The sequence below is a fragment of the Puma concolor genome, chromosome E2 (genome assembly GCF_028749965.1).
Source record: "Puma concolor isolate L17-30 chromosome E2, mPumCon1.1.hap2, whole genome shotgun sequence".
In the NCBI taxonomy this organism is placed as follows: Eukaryota; Metazoa; Chordata; class Mammalia; order Carnivora; family Felidae; genus Puma; species Puma concolor.
In genome coordinates, this window is record NC_141681.1 from 43546055 (window position 1) to 43567418 (window position 21364).

At 37.7% G+C, this 21364-nt stretch overlaps 1 long non-coding RNA gene across 3 annotated transcripts in view; it reads right to left on the reverse strand.

Moving 5' to 3' along the window:
* LOC147573519 (uncharacterized) overlaps window positions 1-21364 on the reverse strand; it is a 212039-nt gene that overhangs the window by 55995 nt on the left and 134680 nt on the right. For all 3 annotated transcript variants that reach the window (XR_015244845.1, XR_015244843.1, XR_015244844.1), the window contains one exon: window positions 5408-5464. This is a non-coding gene — a long non-coding RNA (uncharacterized LOC147573519). The remainder of the gene's footprint in view (window positions 1-5407; window positions 5465-21364) is intronic.

Here is a 21364-nt window from a genome sequence, read left to right on the forward strand (position 1 = left end):
AAATGTAAATAAAATATATACTTCAATTAAATAGCAAAGAATGTAAGACATTAGATAAAAGCAACCCTCATCTATATGCTACCTATAAAAGATGCACTTTAAATATAAAATAAAGTGCAACCAAAAATAAAAGTGTGGGAAAATATATACCATGCTAACACTAAGCATAAGAAGGCTGCCATGGCTATTTTAATATCAGAAAAGTAGACTTCAAGACAAAGAATATTACTAGAGATAGGATGCAATATTTCATAATGATAAAGCAGCAACTCATCAGGAAGATATAGCTATCCTAAATATGCATGCACCTAATAACAGAGCTTCAAAATGCATGAAGCAAAACTGACAGACACAGAGGGAGAAGTTGACAACTACACAAAAATTAATTTGAAATGGACCATGGACCTAAATTTGTAAGATAAATTACAAAACTGCTATAGAAAACAAAGGAGAAAATCTCCATAACCTTGGAGTAGACTGTGATAGTATAATAATAAATTATATTATATTAAACTTAATAATATAATATACAAATTAAATGACAATATGTAATATAATAAATTATATTTAATAATAAAGTAAATTATATTTGGTTTTCATCCCCATCTCTGACACAGAGCTCCTAAAACCCTCAGAATTTCCTGTGATGACAGTGATAAAGAGGTCTCTTTTGTTATTGAGGTGATTTGGGGAAAGCACCTAAGGATGGGGACTGGTTACGAGGAGAACTAACCACATGATTAGAGGGTTGGAACTTTCAGTCCCACCCCCTGGCTTCAGGGGAAGGAGAGAGGCTAGAAGTTAAATCAATCACCAATGGCCAATGATTTAATCATTTGTGCCTGCATAATGAAGCCTCTATAAAAACCCAAAAGGAAGGGGTCCATAGAGCTTCAAGGTTGGAAAACAAGAATGCTTCCACATGCTACCATGCCAGGCCCAAATTCCAGGAGGACAGAAACTCTTTTGTTCAAGACTTCACCCTACATATCTCTTCATCTGGCTGTTGATTCATATCCTTTAATACCATTTGTAATAAACTGGTAATGTAGTAAGTAAATGTGTTTTCTGAGTTCTGTGAACGGCTCTAGCAAATTAATCACCCAAGGAGGGGCTATGGGAACCTCTAATCTGTAGCTCCTGGGATCGGTCAGACACATAGGTAACTTGGGCTTAAGACTGGCATCTCAAGTGGAGGGCAGTCTTATGGGGCAGAGCCTTAGCCTTTGGAATCTGATGCTATTTCTGGGGCGAGAGTGTTGAAATTGAGTTGAACTATAGGACACCCAGCTGGTGCCAAAGTATTGCTTGTTGGTGTGAGAAACTGTCTCCCAGTTGGGATTAGGGTGCAGAAGAAATACAGGCAAATCTTCTTAGAACACAAAAAGCGTTAACTGTAAAGGAAAAAAACTTGATAGTATGCACTTTACAAAAACTGAAAATCTCTGCTAACCAAAAGGCTGAATGCTTTCCTGCTAAGATTGCCAACAACACAAGGATGTCTACTCTTAACCACCTCTGTTCAACATTGCACTGGCGGTTCTGGCCAGGGAAATTTGGCAAGAAACAGAAATAGAAGGCATCCAGGCTGCAAAGGCAGAAATATAACTATCTTTATTCTCAGACAACATAATCTTGTATATAAAAAATCCTAAGGATTCCATATTAAAAAAAAAAAAAAAGAGGGAGGGACTACAACCAATAAGTGAGGGCAGCAAATTGGCAGGATGCAAGAGCAGCATACAAAAATCAACTGTATTCCCATACATTAGCAATGAACATCTGAAATGAAATTAAGCAAGCAGTTCCATTCATAACAGGATCAAAAAGAACTCAATACTTTAAATACTTTTTTTTAAATACTTTTAAATATTTTTAAATACTTTTGCTAAATAACTTTAGCAAAAGAAGTGTAAAACACATACTCTGAAAACTACAAAACTTTCCTGGAAGAAATTAAAGTAGATCTCAACAGGTGGAGAGACAATCACATCTGCATGGATTAGAAGGACTCATTTCTACCAATTGATCTAAGACTCCTTGCAATCCCTATTAAAACCCCAGCTGGCTTCTTTTCTTTCCTTTTTTCTTTTCTTTTCTTTTCTTTTCTTTTCTTTTCTTTTCTTTTCTTTTCTTTTCTTTTCTTTTCTTTCCTTTCCTTTTCTTTTCTTTCTTTTCTTTTGTTTTCTTCTCTTTTCTTTTCTTTTCATTTCTTAAAAAATTTTCTTTAACATTTATTCGTTTTTGAGAGTGAGAGAGACAGAGCATGAGCAGGGGAGGGGCAGAGAGAGAGGGAGACACAGAATCTGAAGCAGGCTCCAGGCTCTGAGCTGTCAGCACAGGGCCCAACATGGGGCTTGAACTCCCAGACTGCGAGATCATGACCTGAGCTGAAGTTGGACATTTAACCGACTGAGCCACCCAGGTGCCCATTTTCTTTTCATTTCTTTTCTTTTCTTTTTTCTTTTTGTTTCTTTTCCTCTCTTCTTCAAAAGGGTTGAAAATTCTTTTCTTTTTCCTTTTCTTTTCATTTCTTTTCTTCCCTTTTTCTTTTCTTTTCAAAGAAAAGAACTGATTTCCCAGAAGGGTACCAAGACAAGTCAACGGGGAAGAGAACACTCTTTACAACAAATGCCACATGCACAAGGATATATTTGGACACTTACCTCACACCATACACAAAACTTAATTTAGAATGCTTCAAGGCCTAAATGTATGAACTAAAATCATAAAACTCTTAGAAGAAACCATATGAGTAAATCATAGTACCCTTGGTTGGGCAATGATTTCTTAGATACAATATTAAAAGCATAAGAGATCAAAGAAAAACACAGATAAACTGGACTTCATTACTCCCTCTAGTGGATCTAAAATATAGCCTTACTCATAACTATTTCATCTTTTTTTTTTTTTTTTGAAACAACAGTAAAAGAAATTTGTATAGCAATCACTGACCAGTGGTCATGTTGAGTCACTATGGTGAACCAATTTTGACAGGAAGAGGCACGAGGGGATTGTCTAGGGTTGATAAAAATGATCTGTATCTTGAGTATGGTGGTAGTTACACAACTATATCAGTTAATCAACACCAACTTATTTGATGACTTTGTGCATTTCACCGTATGTAAATTTTGCCTCAATAAAAATTTTATTTTATTCATTTATTTTTTGAGAGAGACAGCGTGAGTGGGGGAGGGGCAGAGGAAGAGAAAGAATCTTAAGTAGGCTCCACACCCAACGCAGAGCCCAGCATAGGACTCCGCCTCCTCGAGATTATGATGTGAGCTGAAATCAAGTGTAGGACGCTTACCCAATTAAGCCACCCAGGTGTCCCCAAAATATTGTTTTATAAGGTGATCACTTGGATGCGTGACCTGAGTAGAAAGGATGAGCCTGGTGGTGTGCTTTTCATTTTAAACCCTTCAATACTGCTTAAAATTTGTAAAAGCAGGTGTATGGATTACTTTACATTCTTTAAGTTTGGGGAAAGAAAACACATTCAAATTTGAAGTTTCTTACTATCGTTACTTCATAGAAGACAGAAGATGAGAAGAAATCTCCTGTTTGGGAGGGTATAATTTACACTCTCCCAACCCCTACACCCACCTCCACACTCTCACACCCACACCCCAGCCAGAGCACCGGTCAGGAAGACCCCCAGGAGGTCTGGGGGCAGGGTCTCAAGTCAAAAGACTTGCTCTTGAAAGCCACTACAGAAACGAAGTTGTAATCATTCACTCCCTATTGAGAGGCTACTGTACCAAACACGCAATCTCTAAAAAATGAAAGTCAAAATCTCAAAAGCTTCCCTTTTTTTAAAATGCTAAAGCTTATTTGCATATCAAAATTGCCTCGGGAAAGTAAGCAGAATTAGAAAATTAAGGAATTACATTAGAAGGGACAGAAAGAAGTAGGACAAATGTGTAGGAGTACAGAGCTGCTCCCCTCTGTCACCGAAAAGCTGGTTTCAAGTTTAAATCAACCACCCAGCAATGTTCATAAATAAAGAGCAAGACTTTAAATATCACAGCTGTTGAATTTTGATAATACTATTAGCACAAATGTATTTGTTCACTCAATGACAAACAAATCTTTTTCATTAAAAAATACACATCTGTACAGCATCACTCCCTCTAGTGGATCTAAAAAAAAAACCCCATATTTATAGCGATTTCATCTTTTCTGGAACAATAGTAAAAGAAATTTCCATAACAATCAATCTGATCAGTGGTTCTCTGAATGGTCACTACAGTGAATTAATTTTGCTTTCTTCCATAGTATACTTTTTTCCATTCCCTGTCCTCTAAGGAAAAGGTACTTAACATTTATCTGAATAATTAACTACTCATAAATCAGAAAACGATGGGCACTTCAAATATTACTCACAAGGATAAAAATGTGAAAACTACTGAAGGTTGTATTATACTCAACATAAATCATAAATATTCAGAGAATTTTACAGGCACCTTCGAGTAAAGCGCAAACTCCAAGAGCCATTTCAACAGCCCATTTGCCCGTGTGTCACTGCAAAGTGCTCAAAATTGGGTTAGTCATCATTTTGTCCTAAGAAATAACTCAAGTTTCATATCTACTTATTTCTATAAGGCAAAATTTCAAATTTAATCTAATCAGTCATTAGACCCACAAATCTCAAATGCAGCTTAGTTTTTTGTGAGCATTTTGTCATTCCATGCCTACATTTTGCATCTGGGGACGCCCACATAACATATAGGGAACAAAATGACATGTTTTAGTTGGCATGACTTCTGTTTCTAGACATCTGAGTTCTGCAACTGAATTAGTTGCAGATGCCACTGCCAGGAACGGGTTCCTTAAAGAGAGCAAAGATAACGACATTCAGTTGAGCTGATCTCTATAGCCTAACCCAAGTGAAATTTTAATAACTAGACAGCAAGCCCTGTGCTGAGATGATGTGGGACCAGTTTTACTATTGCAAATAACCAAATGGGGTTTCATGTATCTTTTCAAAATGAAGAATTTGAAATGGCAACACATCTTAGAAGCATGGGCTCTTACAGTTGTGAATGTAGGTAAAATATTGATGACAAGGTTTCCTATGTCTAAGAAATAACATTTAATGGCAGGCGAAGGCTACGTTTCCCACCAAAATGGAATGCCACTGCCATCAACAGCCCCACAGAGGCTCAGCTACCTAAAATGGAAATGAAAATATAATGTATGGAAATATTCTCTTAGAAAACTCCTTAAGGCTTCACATGTATTAATGTATTAGTTTGCAAACATTAAGATCAAAGCCAAAGCAACAAATACATCCTAAAAAGTTTTTCGTCAGATTTTTATTAACGATATACAAGTAGCAGGACATAAAAAATTAATAGGCTCAAGCCTTGAAATGTCAAACCCAATGATCTCCAGCCATGCTCACCTCCTTTGCCTTTTGTTTCAGTGTTGATGGCTCTGGGTCTTCTTGCCTGGAGCGACTCTACATGGTTAAAAAAGGAGAAAGAAAAGGTTAACAGATGGTTTAAGAGTCCCTCATCTGTTGCAGCAAGTTAAAAAATAGCAGAGGAAGGAGAAAAGGAGCCAAGGTGTCAAAAACGCAAGGCCTAAATTCATAGACGTGTAATTTCAAGCCTTTAGGCTTACCCAATAAGCTGTTAAATATTCAGTTTTAAACGAAATCTACTGTAGGTTTAAAAAAATCCACCTACTTTACTTATAATATTGCTAACTCTTAAGTTTAAAAATAAGTTTCTATTCTTTTTTTAAGTATTCAGGATGCCATACACTGAGTGCCCCCACACTCCTCAGGCCCTCTGTGTGATTCCATGCCCCCAAATCTTTTCTTTCCAGGAGGCCAAGTCATCTCCCAGAGAAGCAGCCACTATAAAGCAGAGAAAGAAATGTGCATGATGCACATTTCCCACTTCCTGGATCCCCAAATATCCTGCAGTGCCAAGCTTTCAGTCCCCAAATCTCTTGGACAATGAAATCAATCCTTAATCGCTAACAGATCTTTACACAACTATGACAGAAACACGCCAGCAACACGCGGTAGGATTCCCTCCCTCTGTGTTGTTTTGCATGGGTCGATGTACTTAGGACCTAAAGAGCGCCGTGAAGAAGAAAAAAATTAAAAATATTTGACTTGAAAATACAAGAAATAACAAATACTGGCAAGGATGTGGAGAAAAGGGAACCCTGGTGCACTGGTGGTGAGAATGTAAATTGGTGCAGCCATGATGGAAAACAGTAGGGAGGTTCCTCAAAAACTCAAAAATAGAACTACTGTATAATCCAGTAATTCCACTTCTGGGTATTTATCCCAAGAAAATGAAAACACTAACTCGAAAAGACATCTGCACCCCATGTTCAACGCAGCACTATTTATAATAGCCAAGATGTGGAAACAACCTAAATGTCCATCAGTGGATGAATGGATAAAAGATGTGGTATATCTATATACAATGGAATGTTATTCAGCCATTAAAAATAATGAAATCTTGCCATTTGGGACACATGAATGGACCTTGAAGGTATGCTAAGTGAAATAAGTCAGACAGAAAAGCAAATATATGATCTCTGATCTCACTTATATGTGGAATGTAAAAAAAACAAACAAAACAAAACAAAACAAAAAACCTCATAGATATAGAGAACAGATTGGTGGTTGCCAGAGACAGGAAGTGTGGGGGGAGGAAACTGGATGAAGGGGGTCAAAAGAACAAATCTCTAGTCATAAAATAAATAAGTCATGGGGATGTAATGTACCGCACAGTGACTATAGTTATAGTTAATACTGCATTGCATATTTGAACTTGTTGAAAGTTCTTCTTAAAAGTTCTCATCACAAGGAAAACAATTCTATAGCTATGTAAGGTGACAAACGTTAATCAGATTTATTGTGGTGACCATTTCACAATATATACAAATATCAAATCATTATGTCGTGCACCTGAAACTAATATAATGTTGACATCAATTATACCTTAATAAAAAAATTTTTTTAATCACCAAAGAAATATTTGACTTGATATTTCAAAAGAAAAAACTTGCCTGTTCTAATCTGTATTTATTAGCAACACATTTTAGACAGACAGAATGAAGAATAACTATGCTAAAGCCCAAACACACTCACTTAAACAGAGAACAATGACAGGGACCACCATCAGAGGAACCTGAATGTGGACCCTGACATCAATGTGAAGTTCTGATGGGAGGGAAGAAACCTCACCATTTGCAGAAGAAGGAGCCACTGGCACCCAACTAATAGGGGCTCTCCTTCTCTCCAGAGAAGAGCCCTGACCTTCCCCATGACTGCCACGAGCACCTGCCCCCAGTCCTGTCTGCAGTGGCTGGACCCTCCCCACCAAACACAGCTTCTGATGTAGCAATGGCCCACACTCACTAGCTTTTCCTTCATTAGACTATCTGCCCCAGATTCTCTCCGTTATGGCAAGATCTGCCCAAAGAGATCTGCATCTTGTCTTCCCCCGTCTTCTTGCCATCCCCCCAAGCCTCCTTGCTTTGCCTTATGAACCAGGTGGGAAGACGAATAAACTGAAAAGAGAGGAGTAAGGAGGAGAAATAAGAAATGAGGTCACCATCTGAACTTGAGGAAGGGAAAGAATGTTAAAGATTGGGGGAGGGAAAAGAAGGCATAAAATAGAGGTCTTGGAAAGTGGCAGCGTGACCCAGCTGGGGAAGTGGATTCAGCTGCTGAGCTGTGCTAAGGGCTCCCTTGACGTTGTGGTCATATAATTAAAGTAGGGCCAAGTTAGTGTGGGGTTGGGGGAGGAGGAAGGACAAGAGAGGATTCTAAGGACAGTATAGTTATGGACCACACACACAGCTCTATTTCTAGTTACCTAAAAAGGGATTTAAATTAAATGAGAAGAGAGACTGTCTCCAGGAAGTGGAATTATGGGTAGCCTTTGCTAACCTCTTTATATTTCTCAGGATTTTCTCAAGATTTTGCAAAGAGTATATATTTCCTTTTATAAACAGACAAAAACAATAAAGCTATCTCAAAAACAAATAAAAAAATCTAAAATCCAGCAAAATGAGGTTTTGTTAGGAAAGAAAGCAACTAACCCAGTTTCCTGTAGGAAAAAAAAAAAAACAACACTGCCCTAAATTTGGATGCTTCCTTGACTATTAATTTGGATATTTAATGATAACCCTGTACACAGGAAAAATACTAATGAATCACTTGGGGAAAATGAAGAAAGGCACAGTACTAGAAAAACACATCTGCAAAGCTACTGAAAACACAACAAAATGTCAACGGGCCTGTGTGTCCTCTTTGGAGATTTCCAGGTGAAATGGTTAGAGATCATTTTCCAGCCGTCCCTGGAAGGTGGTGTCAAGAGGGAGAGTTCCCTGCCGGGTCAGTCTATGAAGTAATACAGGGAACAAGGAGGACAAGCTTAGGAAAGGGTGGTGACGCGAGGATACCGTCTGTTTCCTGTTGTGTGTGCGGCCTACTCAGCTCTATGAAGGCTCGGACAGAGTGACCCCAGAGCCCCTTCCCTGCCACACAGCAGGCTAGGCACAGGGGTCTGATCTGAGAGGGAATGTGCTGCCTCTTTCTGGGCCCTGCAGGCCAGCGGAGGGTGAGAGTCCTGCTTGCTCCAGGGCAGCCACTCCAGCTGGTGGCTGGTGCCCTCAAAAGGCCCTCTCTGTCTGCTGCAGTTGATTCATCTAGAAATCAAATCTTCCTAAAGCATCTGTGTTGTTGAGGATCAACGTCTACAGACTTGATCAAGTACGTCAAGAAGGACCGCCCTTTGGGCTTTGCTAGAAGGAAACGCCTGACAAGCATACACAGATATGCCACACTTGAGTTTGTCCCCACGAAATCTCCACTTTCGGTTCTTGTTGGAAGACACGGGAAAGATAGTTGACTGCAAGACCCTTCGCCTCCTCCCACTTTAAATTTTAGGGATGATAAATTACCATGAAATTAATTTGGTTTGACTATTACACTTTTACTGTGAGGCCTGGGCCAAGGACATTTTTATGTTAAAGTCTTTGTAGATGTAACATTTTGTATGCCTGAAATACATCTGTGTATATTGGGAAAACCTATTAATATTTTGTAAAATGACATGTCTGGTATAGCATTTGACTTTTTTCTGGAGGAAAGGAACATAATTCTACAAAACAGTAGAAACTCTGAGTGGACTGCACAGGCATGACAGGCTAATCCCAATGGGTCGAGGTGCTCGTGAATGTGAAGCTATCGTTTGAAAAGATCATTTCCGATATAACTGACAATTGGAGGGGAGGGTCTTAGGACTCTCCATTAAAAAAACATGTTTCTGGGTACTTTGCTTTTTACTCAGGAAAAAAAAAAAATTAACTCCGAAAGCCACCCCAGCTGGCATGAAGACTGTAAACCAGGGTTTCTCGGTGGGATTTTGTAATAATCAGGTTCAGCGCATTCCAGAATGGCGTTTGTTTCAGACGCTTGGCAACTGAATGGGGTTGCTAAAAGTGAGGAGGGAGTCTGCTTTGCCTGACCTCATTTAAGAACAAGAATACACATTCCTTTAGAGTTTGAAACCCTGCGTGTTCACGCTTTCATCTTTCAAACACCCACCTTCCCAGGGCACCCTCGGCTTTCATCAGTGCTTTTCTCATAGTTATGCCTCTTTATAGTTTTATAATTTTTTTGAAGGTAATACTGAAGGAGTTTAAGGCATTAGTATCCATTTTTCATTAAATAAAGTGGCAAAACTCCCGATGCTGTGCTATAGAGTCACCATCAGGCCAACAGTTTCAATTTTAAACCCATTTCCCCCATTCTGATGACATTAGAACTTCACCCATGGCACTATTACCTTATAACTTTCATTTTTAATTAAAGAAGTTAAATTGGCAACAGAAAACACTTCGCTTCCACATTAGCTTTGTTAATAAAAAGTGCAAGTTAAAAGTACCTGTGGATAAAATCTAGTTCCAACCTCCAGTTTCTCCTTTATCTCATGAAGTCGGCAAGTGAAAATAAAAGAAGCAGGGAAGATGAAAATATTTTTAAACTGTTTTGGCTAATGACTAGTCTATAAACTGGAACAGATCTTTCTATTCAGCAAAAATGTCACAGTTCCACAGATATGCCTCAAAATTGTTAAATAATTAGCAAAATGGGCAGCAAAAATTCCAAAGAAAATGAAATAAAAAGAATTATTCTCAAAAAAAAAAAAAAAAACAACCCATGGTAGATGTTGATGTGTAAGAAGGAAACCCTGCAATTATCAAATGTACTAAAGAACTAATATTAAGGTATGAAAGCAATATAAAGCTGTAAAGTGTTTTTCATCACAGCATGAACAAATGAAAATACTTTGGGGGCACCTGGGTGGCTCAGTCAGTTAGGCATCCGACTCCTGATTTTGGCTCAGGTCATGATCTCACGGTTTGTGAGACTGAGCCCCAAGTAGGACTTCTTGCTGTCAGAGTCCCTACCTGGGATTCTTGCTCTCTCTGCCCCTCCCCAACTTGCGCTTTCTCTCTTTCTCAAAATAAATCAATAAACTTGTAAAAATTAATTTTATTAGGTTAACACGAAGGGGAAAATCTGGGTGTCTTCTTTATCAGTTATCAGATAAATGTATGTGTATCTTCTAAAATGGGAGAAAAGCTCTATTTCAAAAAGCTGACAAAACAAAATCAGATTTCCAATCAATTCTTTTAAAATTCATTCTTCTAATAGTATCCCATTACCAAAAAGCAAACAAAAACCCTAAAAGCTTAAAATGGACTAATAAATCTAGTCATACTAATCAAGAAAAGCAAGAAAAGGTAGTCAAAGTTTGCATACGGCAGAACTTTATTAGATATCATGAAGATAGAGAACTGACCACCTTCTTTCTCTCTTAAGATCATACTAAAATTGTAAAAAAAAAATAAATAAATAAAAAACAAAAAAAAATTTTAAATAAAAGTGTAAGTTCGTGGAGACAAAGGGAACTGACAAGAAACACCTGTAGATAAATTGCCAAGGGTCAACAAATGTTTAAAAGACAAAGGGGATGAAGGAATTCTGGTTCCAGTAAGATAGAAAAGTATAGACTACCCTGTCTCTCCCACCGAATGCAGCTACAAAATGTAGACAGAATGCCTGAATCAGCTATTTGAGGACTCTGAGAAAGAAATGATAGATTGGGGAAAAAAGAACACGGTCTGAAGTACTGTCAAACAGGTTTTTTTTTTTTTCCTTCCAGTAGCCCCTAACCTAGTTGCAGCACAGCTGGACACTGGAATGGTCACCAATGCAGAGAAAGTGCCAGGACACGCCCCCTTGCTCAGGCTTGAGGAAAAGGAAAGGGGTCTACTGACATTCAGAGTAAGTGCAAGAAATAGTGCCTCTTTTCTTGTTCTCTCTTCCCTTCTGCCTCAGCCCAGTGTGCGGCAGAGCTAGATACATAAAGCTTCAGTTTTCTGACCCCAGAAGACTGAAAAAGAAATACCCAGGAAACATGAAAGTATCTGAGAGATTGTGAAAAGGCAGAAGCTGGAAAAAGCAACCTCATAAAGCTATTCATGGACTCCTGGACAAATCACTGAGCAGTACATACAGACATCGAACACTAAACTGTCCACAGCAGACTTTGCAAAGGGAAAGGCAGGATAAACCACAGTCAGGGTCCCAGACTTTTGGTAGCAGACCTCAGACAGATCCAATAGTACTGCAAAGGCTTTGTGAATGGAATTGACATTGGAACCATAACCCATAGATCTGATTGGAACTTGCAGGTTAAATCCCACCTGGGTAGATGAAAGCTTAATACAAAAGGTAACTATAACACGAAGGGGGATAGATAATAAGACCTATATGATGGTAAGTTTCTATACTCTTCCTAAAGTAGTAAAGTATTGATTCTAAATAGACTGAAAAATTAAGTAATTTTTATTGTGATCCCAAGAGCAGTGAAACACACAGATATTGCCAAAAACAAAAGAGATCAATTAAAATGAAATACTAAAAAATGTGTAAATATTACACAAATATTCATAGCAACTTTATTTGTAATAGTCAAAATTTGAATCATCCTAGATGTTCTTCAACAGTTGAATGGTTAAAGAAACTGGGGTACCTACATACCATGAAATATTACTCACCAGTAACAAGGAACAAACTATTAATGCAGGCAACAACTTGGATGAAATTTATGAAAATTTCAGAAAATTCCAGAAAATTATGCTGAGTGGAAAAAAAAGCCAATCCCAAAAGCTATATACTCTATGACTCCATTTACGCAACATTTTTGAAATAACAAAACTTTAGAAAGGAGAAAAGGAGGAGAGATTAGTGGTTGCTAAGGGTCAGGGCAGGGGGAGCTGGAGGAAGCCATAGATATGGTTACAAAAGGGAAACACAAGGGATCCTTGACTCCTTGTGGTGTTGGAACTGTGCAGTATCTTGACTGGGTGGTTGACACACAAATATACGCAGGTGATTAAATTGTATGTAACTTAATACACACATATACAAAAATGAGCACAAGTAAAACTGGGGAAATCTGAATAAGCTAATGGGCTGTATAAATGTCAATATCCTGATTATATTATACTAGTTTTGCCAATAATATTATTATTGGAGGAAACTCAGCAAACTGTACAAAGGATACTATTTGTATAATTTCTTACAACTGCATGTAGGGATATAATTAATTTGACAAAATTTTCACTTAAAAACTTTTAAACGTTTAGGTAACCCAAAGAAGGCAGGAAAGTGTAAGCAGAGCAAATTAAAACACAAGGAACAAACAGAAAACAATAGAATGACAGGCCTATCAAAATATGTCAATAATTACATTAGGGGCGCTTGGGTGGCTCAGTCGGTTAAGCGTCCAACTTCAGCTCAGGTCACGATCTCGCGGTCTGCGAGTTCGAGCCCCGCGTCGGGCTCTGGGCTGATGGCTCAGAGCCTGGAGCCTGCTTCCGATTCTGTGTCTCCCTCTCTCTCTGCCCCTCCCCCGTTCATGCTGTGTCTCTCTCTGTCTCAAAAATAAATAAAACGTTAAAAAAAATTAAAAAAAATAATAATTACATTAAAGGTAAACAGTCTAAATATACCAATTAAAAGATATTGCAGAATGGAAAAAAGTGATCAAACAAGATGGTGTTTATAAGAAACTCAAATATAATACTATTGGTAGGGTAGAAGTAAAAGGATTTGGGCACCTGGGTGGTTCAGTCGATTAAGCATCTGACTCTTGATTTCAGCTCAGGTCATGGTCATCTTGATTTCAGCCCATATCATGTCAGGCTCCATGCTGGGGATAGAGCCTGCTTGAGATTCTCTCTCCCCATCCCTCTGACCCTCCCCCACTTGTTCTCTCTCTCTCTCTCTCTCTCTCTCTCTCTCCCCTCAAAAAAAAAAAGTAAAGGGATAGAAAAAGATATAGCATAATAACACTAACAAAAAGGCTGGAATAGCTATATTAACATTAGACAAAGTAGATTTTAGACCAAAAAACTGTCTTAGATAAAAAGAGACATTGCATAATGATTAAAGGATCAACTAACCAAGAAAACATAACAATCCCAAATGTGTATGCACATAACAACAGAGCTTCAAAGTATAGAAAGCAAAAACTGATAAAATGAAAGGAAAAATAGACAAAACTATAATTACAGCTAGAGACTTCAACATTTCTATCTCAGTAATTGATAAATGCTCATATAAGAAAAGGAGGTCTTAAACCAATAATCTAATCTTCTCTTTTAGAAATCAGAAAAAGAAGAGCAAAATAAGTGCAAATCAAACAGCAGGAAGGAAAAAATAAAATTAGAGAAGAAATCAATAAAATTGAAAAGGAAAAAGAATAGAGAAAATCAACATAATCAAAACTGGTTCTTTGAAGCAATTAATAAAACTAAGAAACCTCTAGTAAGACATGCCAAGAAATAAGAAAGAAGATACAAATCACCAATGTCAAGAATGAAACAGAAGATATCACTACAGACCCCACAGACTTTAAAATGATAATATGGGTGGGGCACCTGGGTGGCTCAGTCAGTCAGGCGACCGACTTCAGCTCAGGTCATGATCTCGCAGTTTGTGAGTTTGAGCCCGCATCAGGCTCTGTGCTGACAGCTCAGAGCCTGGAGCCTGCTTCAGATTCTGTGTCTCCCCCCTCTCTCTAACTGTCCCCTGCTCACGCTCTGTGTCTCTCTGGCTCTCAATAATAAATAAACATTAAAAAAATTTTTTTAATGATAACATGGGAATACTATGAACAACTCTACACACAGAAACTCAATAACTTAGATAAAATGGGCCAATTCTTTAAAATCACAAATTATCGGGGCGCCTGGGTGGCGCAGTTGGTTAAGCGTCCGACTTCAGCCAGGTCACGATCTCGCGGTCCGTGAGTTCGAGCCCCGAGTCGGGCTCTGGGCTGATGGCTCAGAGCCTGGAGCCTGTTTCCGATTCTGTGTCTCCCTCTCTCTCTGCCCCTCCCCCATTCATGCTCTGTCTCTCTCTGTCCCAAAAATAAATAAACGTTGAAAAACAAAAATTTAAAAAAAATAAAATAAAATCACAAATTATCTAAACTTGCTTAAGATGAAACAGATATTCTAAATAGTCATTTAACCATTAAAGAAATGGAATACATAGTTTAAAAAATCTTCCAGGAAAAGAAAATCTCCAGGATCAGATGGTTTCACTGGCAAATTTTTTTTGAGAAGGACAGAGAGAAAGAGCAAAGGAGGGGCAGAGGGGGAGGGAGAGAGAGACTCTTAAGTAGGCTCCATGCTTGGTGCAGAGCCCAGTTGCAGGGCTTGTTCCCACAACCCTAGGAATATGACCTGAGCCAAAATCAAGAGTTGGATGCTTACCTGACTGAGCCACCCAGGTATCACTGCACTGGTGAATCCTAACACATATTCAAAGAGGAAATGATACCAATTCTACTCATCTTTTCTAGAATATGGAAGAAGAAGGAATACTTCTCATTTTATGAGACCAGCATTACCTTATACCAAAATCTGACAAAAGCAATATAAGAAAACAACAGTCCAAAGCCCTCATGAACATAGACATAAAGATCCTCAATAAAATATTAGCAAATGAAATACAAAATATATAAATATATTAAATATAAAAATATTAATAAAACCACAATCAAGTGGGTTTATCCTGAGCATCATGGCTGGTTCAATATTTGAAAATCAATGTAATCCACTATTTCAACCACCTAACAAAGAAAAACCACACAATCACATCAATTGGTATAGAAAAAGCATTTAACAAAATTCAACATTCATTTACTTTAAAAACTCTAAGCAAATTAGGAATAGAAGAGAATGTCTTAAGCTTGACAAAAGGCATCTACCAAAAAAAAATTTTTTAAGCAACCATCATACTTAATTGTGAAAGAATGAATGTTTTCCCCAATCAATGGAAAGAAAAGAGGCAATTATGTCCACTCCTACCACTTGTAATCAACATTATACAGGGGGTTCTAGCCAGGGCCCTTAGACAGAAAATTAAATAAGAGGCATTCAGTTTGGAAAAGAAGTGAAATTATCTCTATCTGTAAATGACATGATTTTATATAGAGAAAATCCTAAGTAATCCACCAGAAAACTATTGGTACTAATAAACAAGTTCAGCAAGGTTGCAAGATACAAGATCAATATACAAATTCAAATGTATTCTCATACTCTAGCAATGGACAATCCCAAATGAAATTCCCAAAATGAAATTAAGAAAATAATTCTAGGGTTGCCTGGGTGGCTCAATTGGCTAAGCATCCAACTCTTGATTTTGGCTCAGGTCATGACCTCAGGGTCATGAGATAGAGCCCTGAGTCAGGCTCCATGTAGAGCATAAAGTCTAATTGGGATTCTCTCTCTCTCCCTCTCTCTCAGCCCCTCCACCACTCATTCTCTCTCTCTCTCTCTCTCTCTCTCTCTTTCTCTTTCTCTCAAAATAAACTTAAAAACACAGAAAATAATTCTATTCACAATACCATCAAAAAAAGAATAAAATACTTAGGAAGAAATTCAATACATGAAGTATGAAACTTATACTCTGAAAACTACAAAACACAGTTGAAAGAAATTTTTCAAAGCTAAATAAATGAAAATACATCCCAGGTTCATGCACTGAAAGATAATATTTAAGTCACACCTATTAATATGTTTAAAAGTTTGACATTTAATATTAATTTAACATTAATATGTTAAGATGGCAATACTTCCCAAATTTAGTGCAACCCCCAACAAAATTCCAGCTGAATTCTTTGCAGATACTGATAAGCTAATCCTAAAATTCATATGAAAATTCAATGGGCCCAGAATAGCCAAAACAATCTTGAAAAACAACAAAATTGGAGGATTCACACTTTCTGACCTCAACACTCAACTATCAAATAATGGTAATCAAGACAATGTGGTACTAACACAAGGACAGACAAGGTTATCAATAAAATAAAATTGGGAATCCACAAGTAAACCCTCACATTTACAGTCAACTTATTTTCAACAGTGGTGCTGAGACAATTTAATATGGAAAGAATAGACCTTTCAACAATTGCACTGAGGCAACTGGATAGCCACATGAAAAGAATGAAGTTGGACCCCTACTTCACAGCATACACAAAAATTAATTCAAAATGAATTTAAAGATGTAACTTGAAGAACTAAAACTATAAAAACATAGGTGTAAATCTTAGAAAAAACATAGGTGTGAATTTTCATGACCTTGCTTAGGCAATGTTTTCTTAATTTTGACACAAAAGTATAAGCAACCAAAGAAAAAGTAAACTGGTCTTCATCAAAACTCAAAACTCATGTGCTGCAAAGGACACCATTAAGCAAGGAAAAAGACAACCCAAGAATGGGAGGAAATATTTGCAAATCATGTATCTCATAAGGGACTTGTATCTAGGTATACAAAGAACTCTTACAACTCAACAACAACAAACAACAAATAACCCAATTTGGAAAAGGATCTAAATGATTTAGGCACTCTGGAAAATAGTTTTTCACTTTCTTATAAAGTTAAACATATCCTTAACAAGGTGGCCCAGCTATCCCACTCCCATGCATTTACTCTAGAGAAATAAAAACTTGCATGCAGACAAAACCTGCATATAAATGTTTGTAGCAGTTCTCTATTCATAATTGTCAAAACCAGGAAACAGCCCAAATGTCTTTCAATAGAGAAACAGATAAACTGTGGTACATCCATACAATGGAATGGTATTTAGCATAAAAAGAGACAAACTTGTTACAGGCAACAATTTGATGAATCTCAAAGGAATTATGTAGAGTGAAAAAAGACAGTCTCAAAAGGTTAAACCTGTACAATTCAATATTTTTGTTTTGCTTTTTGTTTGGGGGGGGAGTGAGAGAAAGATGGAGAGTGCACCTGCACACGCACACAGAGGAGGGGCATAGGAACAGCAGGCTCCATACCTGACACGGGGTTCATTCTCACAACCCTGAGATCATGACCTGAGCTGAAATCAAGAGTCGGACACTTAAACTGACTGACACTTACCCAGGCACCCTGTACAATTCTATTTATATGACATTGTCACAAAGAGAAAAAGGATAGAAAGAGGGTCTGACTACACACAACAGCATAAGAATCTATATATATGTTAAAATTTATAGAACTTTATACTCCCAAAAAGTCTATTTTAATGTATGCTCATTTAAAAATATTTAAGTAGCTATAGGAGCTAAAACTGACCTAATAGAAGAGAAATACAAAGTTCTCACAGTGGGACACACAGGTAAAAGTGAGCTAATCACATAGAAACCCAGAGACACTCAGGATGTGGTAGAAGGCACCAGCCAAGAGAGGGGCTAAAAGTGGGGTGAAAGTCTTTTTTGAAGGGATTGATATTCTAAACCCTCTATTCCTTTTCATATGTATGTTTTATGTGTCTCATGTTTCAGGGGAATTTTTAAGGAACAATTACAGAATAAAAAAGAGCTCCTGGATAATTCAAATATAATGATTAAAGTAAAAAATTCAATCTACACACTGGCAGTTTAAATCAAAAGTTTCCATAATATGATCAATAAAAGAAAGAGGAAGAAAATTAGGAGAGAAATTAAAAAAAAAATAGATCTACATTTAGAAACTATCACAGACAATGCAAGAAAAATTTCCAAAACTAAAGATAATAAGTTGGCAAATTAAAATGGTCCCCTGACATTTACTCCAAAACACAGCACTCCTGAAATGTCAGAAATCCAGGGACTAAATGAAAATTCTAAGAAACATGCATCACATTCACAGAAAGTGAAGCTGAATGGCATCGGACTTCTTATTAGCACCACTGGTGTCCATTATTGCTATTGAGAAGTCTATCAGTCTAAATACTGCTGTTTTATGTAATGATGAAGGAAGTCAAAATGACAAAGGCTAGAGTAAGAATGTCTAAGATGTGCTTCTAGAAAATCCTAGAAAATAGCTCAGTCATTTTTGGATACTGTTCCTCCTTTATACTATCTGTTCTCTATCTACATATTATTCCATTGAAGTACACGTTACTTTGTCTTTTTGCCTTCATCTGTTCTTTCTTTCTTTCTTTCTTTCTTTCTTTCTTTCTTTACTTATTTTTGAAAAGAGAGAGAGAGACACAGAGCATGAGCGGGGGAGGGGCAGAAGGAGACAGAGACACTGAATCTGTCGCAGGCTCCAGGGTCTGAGCTGTCAGCACAGAGCCCAACAATGGAGCTCAAATTCATGAGCTGCGAGATCATGACCCGAGCCAAAGTTGGCCGCTTAACTGACGGAGCCACTCAAGCACCCCTCTTCATCTTTTCTACCTTATTTGTCTGTACTGTTTCTCTATTCATTAGTTCTCTATTCAGATTTTTCTAATCTGCTGTTTAACTCATAGGCTTTTTTTTACTTTTAGTGATTATATTTTTTCATTTTTAAAAGTCCTTTTTGAATTTTATTCAAATCTGCATGATCTTTTCCCATGCTTACGATTTTGTTACCTTCTTTTAGTTCTTTAAACATGAGGGGCACCTGGGTGGCTCAGTCGGTTGAGCGTCGGACTTCAGCTCAGGTCATGATCTCGCAGTTTGTGAGTTTGGACCCTGCGTCGGGCTTGTGCTAACAGCTCAGAGCCTGGAGCCTGTTTCAGATTCTGTCTCCCTCTCTCTCTGCCCCTCCCCCGCTCATGCTCTGTCTCTCTGTCTCTGAAAAATGAATAAACCTTAAAAAAAATTTAAACATGAAAGCATATTTATTTCATATTCTATATGAAATAAAGAAATCTCTGGGGACCTAATTTCTACTCTTTGTTGTTTCTGTTCATCCTTATTCATGATGACATGTTTGCTTGTGTTTTTCTTGATTTTTCAACATCAGCTTGTGTTCATCAGGACTTTTCTGTGGGAATTCCATGAAGCCTGTGTTGGGGGTGTATTCCTATAGAGAAGACCTCCATTTTCTCCTTTCAGGCACCTGAAGACACTCCCAACCCAAGGACCACTTTACATTAATTTCTTGGCTTGGGGGTTCTGGAGTATGTAAATGCTGTAGATTAAACCTTATGAAGGCTGGCCTGAGATGATAAATTATCAAGGGAAGTTTCATTTTCTGGCTCCATCCAGAGCCCAGGCTGAGAAAAATACATTTCCTTGTCAGATCATCTCCTTAACAGCACAGATATTTTTCTGGATCACTCCCACCATGACCACAGAGAAGCACAGCCCCATGGGGTTTACTGTTTTACGTGGAGTCTCCATTGAAACACTTCATCTTCCACAGGCCAAGGTCCTTGCATGTTTGTAACAGATAAAGTCTCTGGGGGACTAGAAATGATCAAACAACCCCAAATAGCCAATTTGTAGTGAAAGGATTCCAGGACATCTAGTCTATCCTATTGCTGGAAATGATAGTAACCAGACCTTCTTTTCACTTTCTCTAGCTTTCAAGTGCAGGACCGCTGAGTGAGTCTGAGTGGGACAAAAATCATCTTACACAGGAAAGTACAATCTTACACAGGAAAGTACAATTTGACATGTGGGTTGGGAAAGGTGATTTGAGCCCAATCTTTATCTAATTAAACTACTGTTTCTTATAACTGAGAAACACTTATCTGAAGTTCAATAATTCCTACCATTTCATTTTGTTGTATTTTTAACATTATATTCAAGCAAAATTAAATGTATGGCCTTTAATTTTTAATAGCATGTACAATACAATCCAAGTTAATAAACATGTCTCTATCCTTCTGCTCATATTTATGCATATGCATACATGGTAGAATTGAATGATCTTCACTGAATGTTATTAAAAGTAATTTCTGGATGATTGGGAATTGAGCTTTCACTTTTTTGGTACTTTTTGTGTATTGTTTAATTTCTTTTTTTATTTTTACTTTTTTGAAACAGAGAGAATGCAAGTGGGGTAGGGGCAGAAAGAGGAGGAGAGAGAAAATCTTAAGCAGGCTCCACACTCAGCACAGAGCCCAACGCAGGGCTCCATCTCACAACTGCACTGCGAGACCGTGACCTGAGCTGAAATCAAGAGTCAGACGCTTAACTGACTGAGCACCTGACTTCTCTTAATAATGACTATGTATCTTCATTTAAAAACAAATGAAGTTATTTATCTTTTTTAAAAGTCTCCTGACATACAGATGGCCAACAAGTACACAAAAAGATGCTCTATGTCACTAATCATCAGAGAAATGCAAATCAAAACCACAACGAGGTATCAGTTCACACCTAATAGAATGGCTATTATCGAAAAGCCACGGAATAACAAGTGTTGGCAAAGATGTGGAGAAAAGGAAATCCTCATACACTATCGGTGGGAATGTAAAATGGTGCAACCACTATGGAAAACAGTATAGAGGTTCCTCAAAAAATTAAAAATAGAAATACCATATGATGTAATAATTCCACTACTGGGTATTTACCCAAAGAAAACTAAAACACTAATCCAAAAAGGTATATTTGTACCCCTTCCCCATGTTCACTGCAGCACTATTTACAATAGCCAAGATATGGAAACAACATAAATGTCCAACAGTGGATGAATGGATAAAGACGATATTGTGGGGGCACCTGGGTGACTCAGTTGGTTAAGCGTCCAACTCTTGATTTCGGCTCAGGTCATGACCTCAGAGTTCATGAAATTGAGCCCCACGTCTCTCTTCCCTTTCTCTCTGCCCCTCCCCACATCTATCTCAAAATAAAATACTTTAAAGAAAAAGAAGATATTGTGTGCGCACACACACACACACACACACACACACACACACATGCTATGGAATACTACTACATAGCCATAAGAAGGAATGAAATATTGCCATTTGTAATTACATGGATAGACCTTGAAGGCATTATGCTAAGTAAAATAAGTCAGACAGAGAAAGGCAGA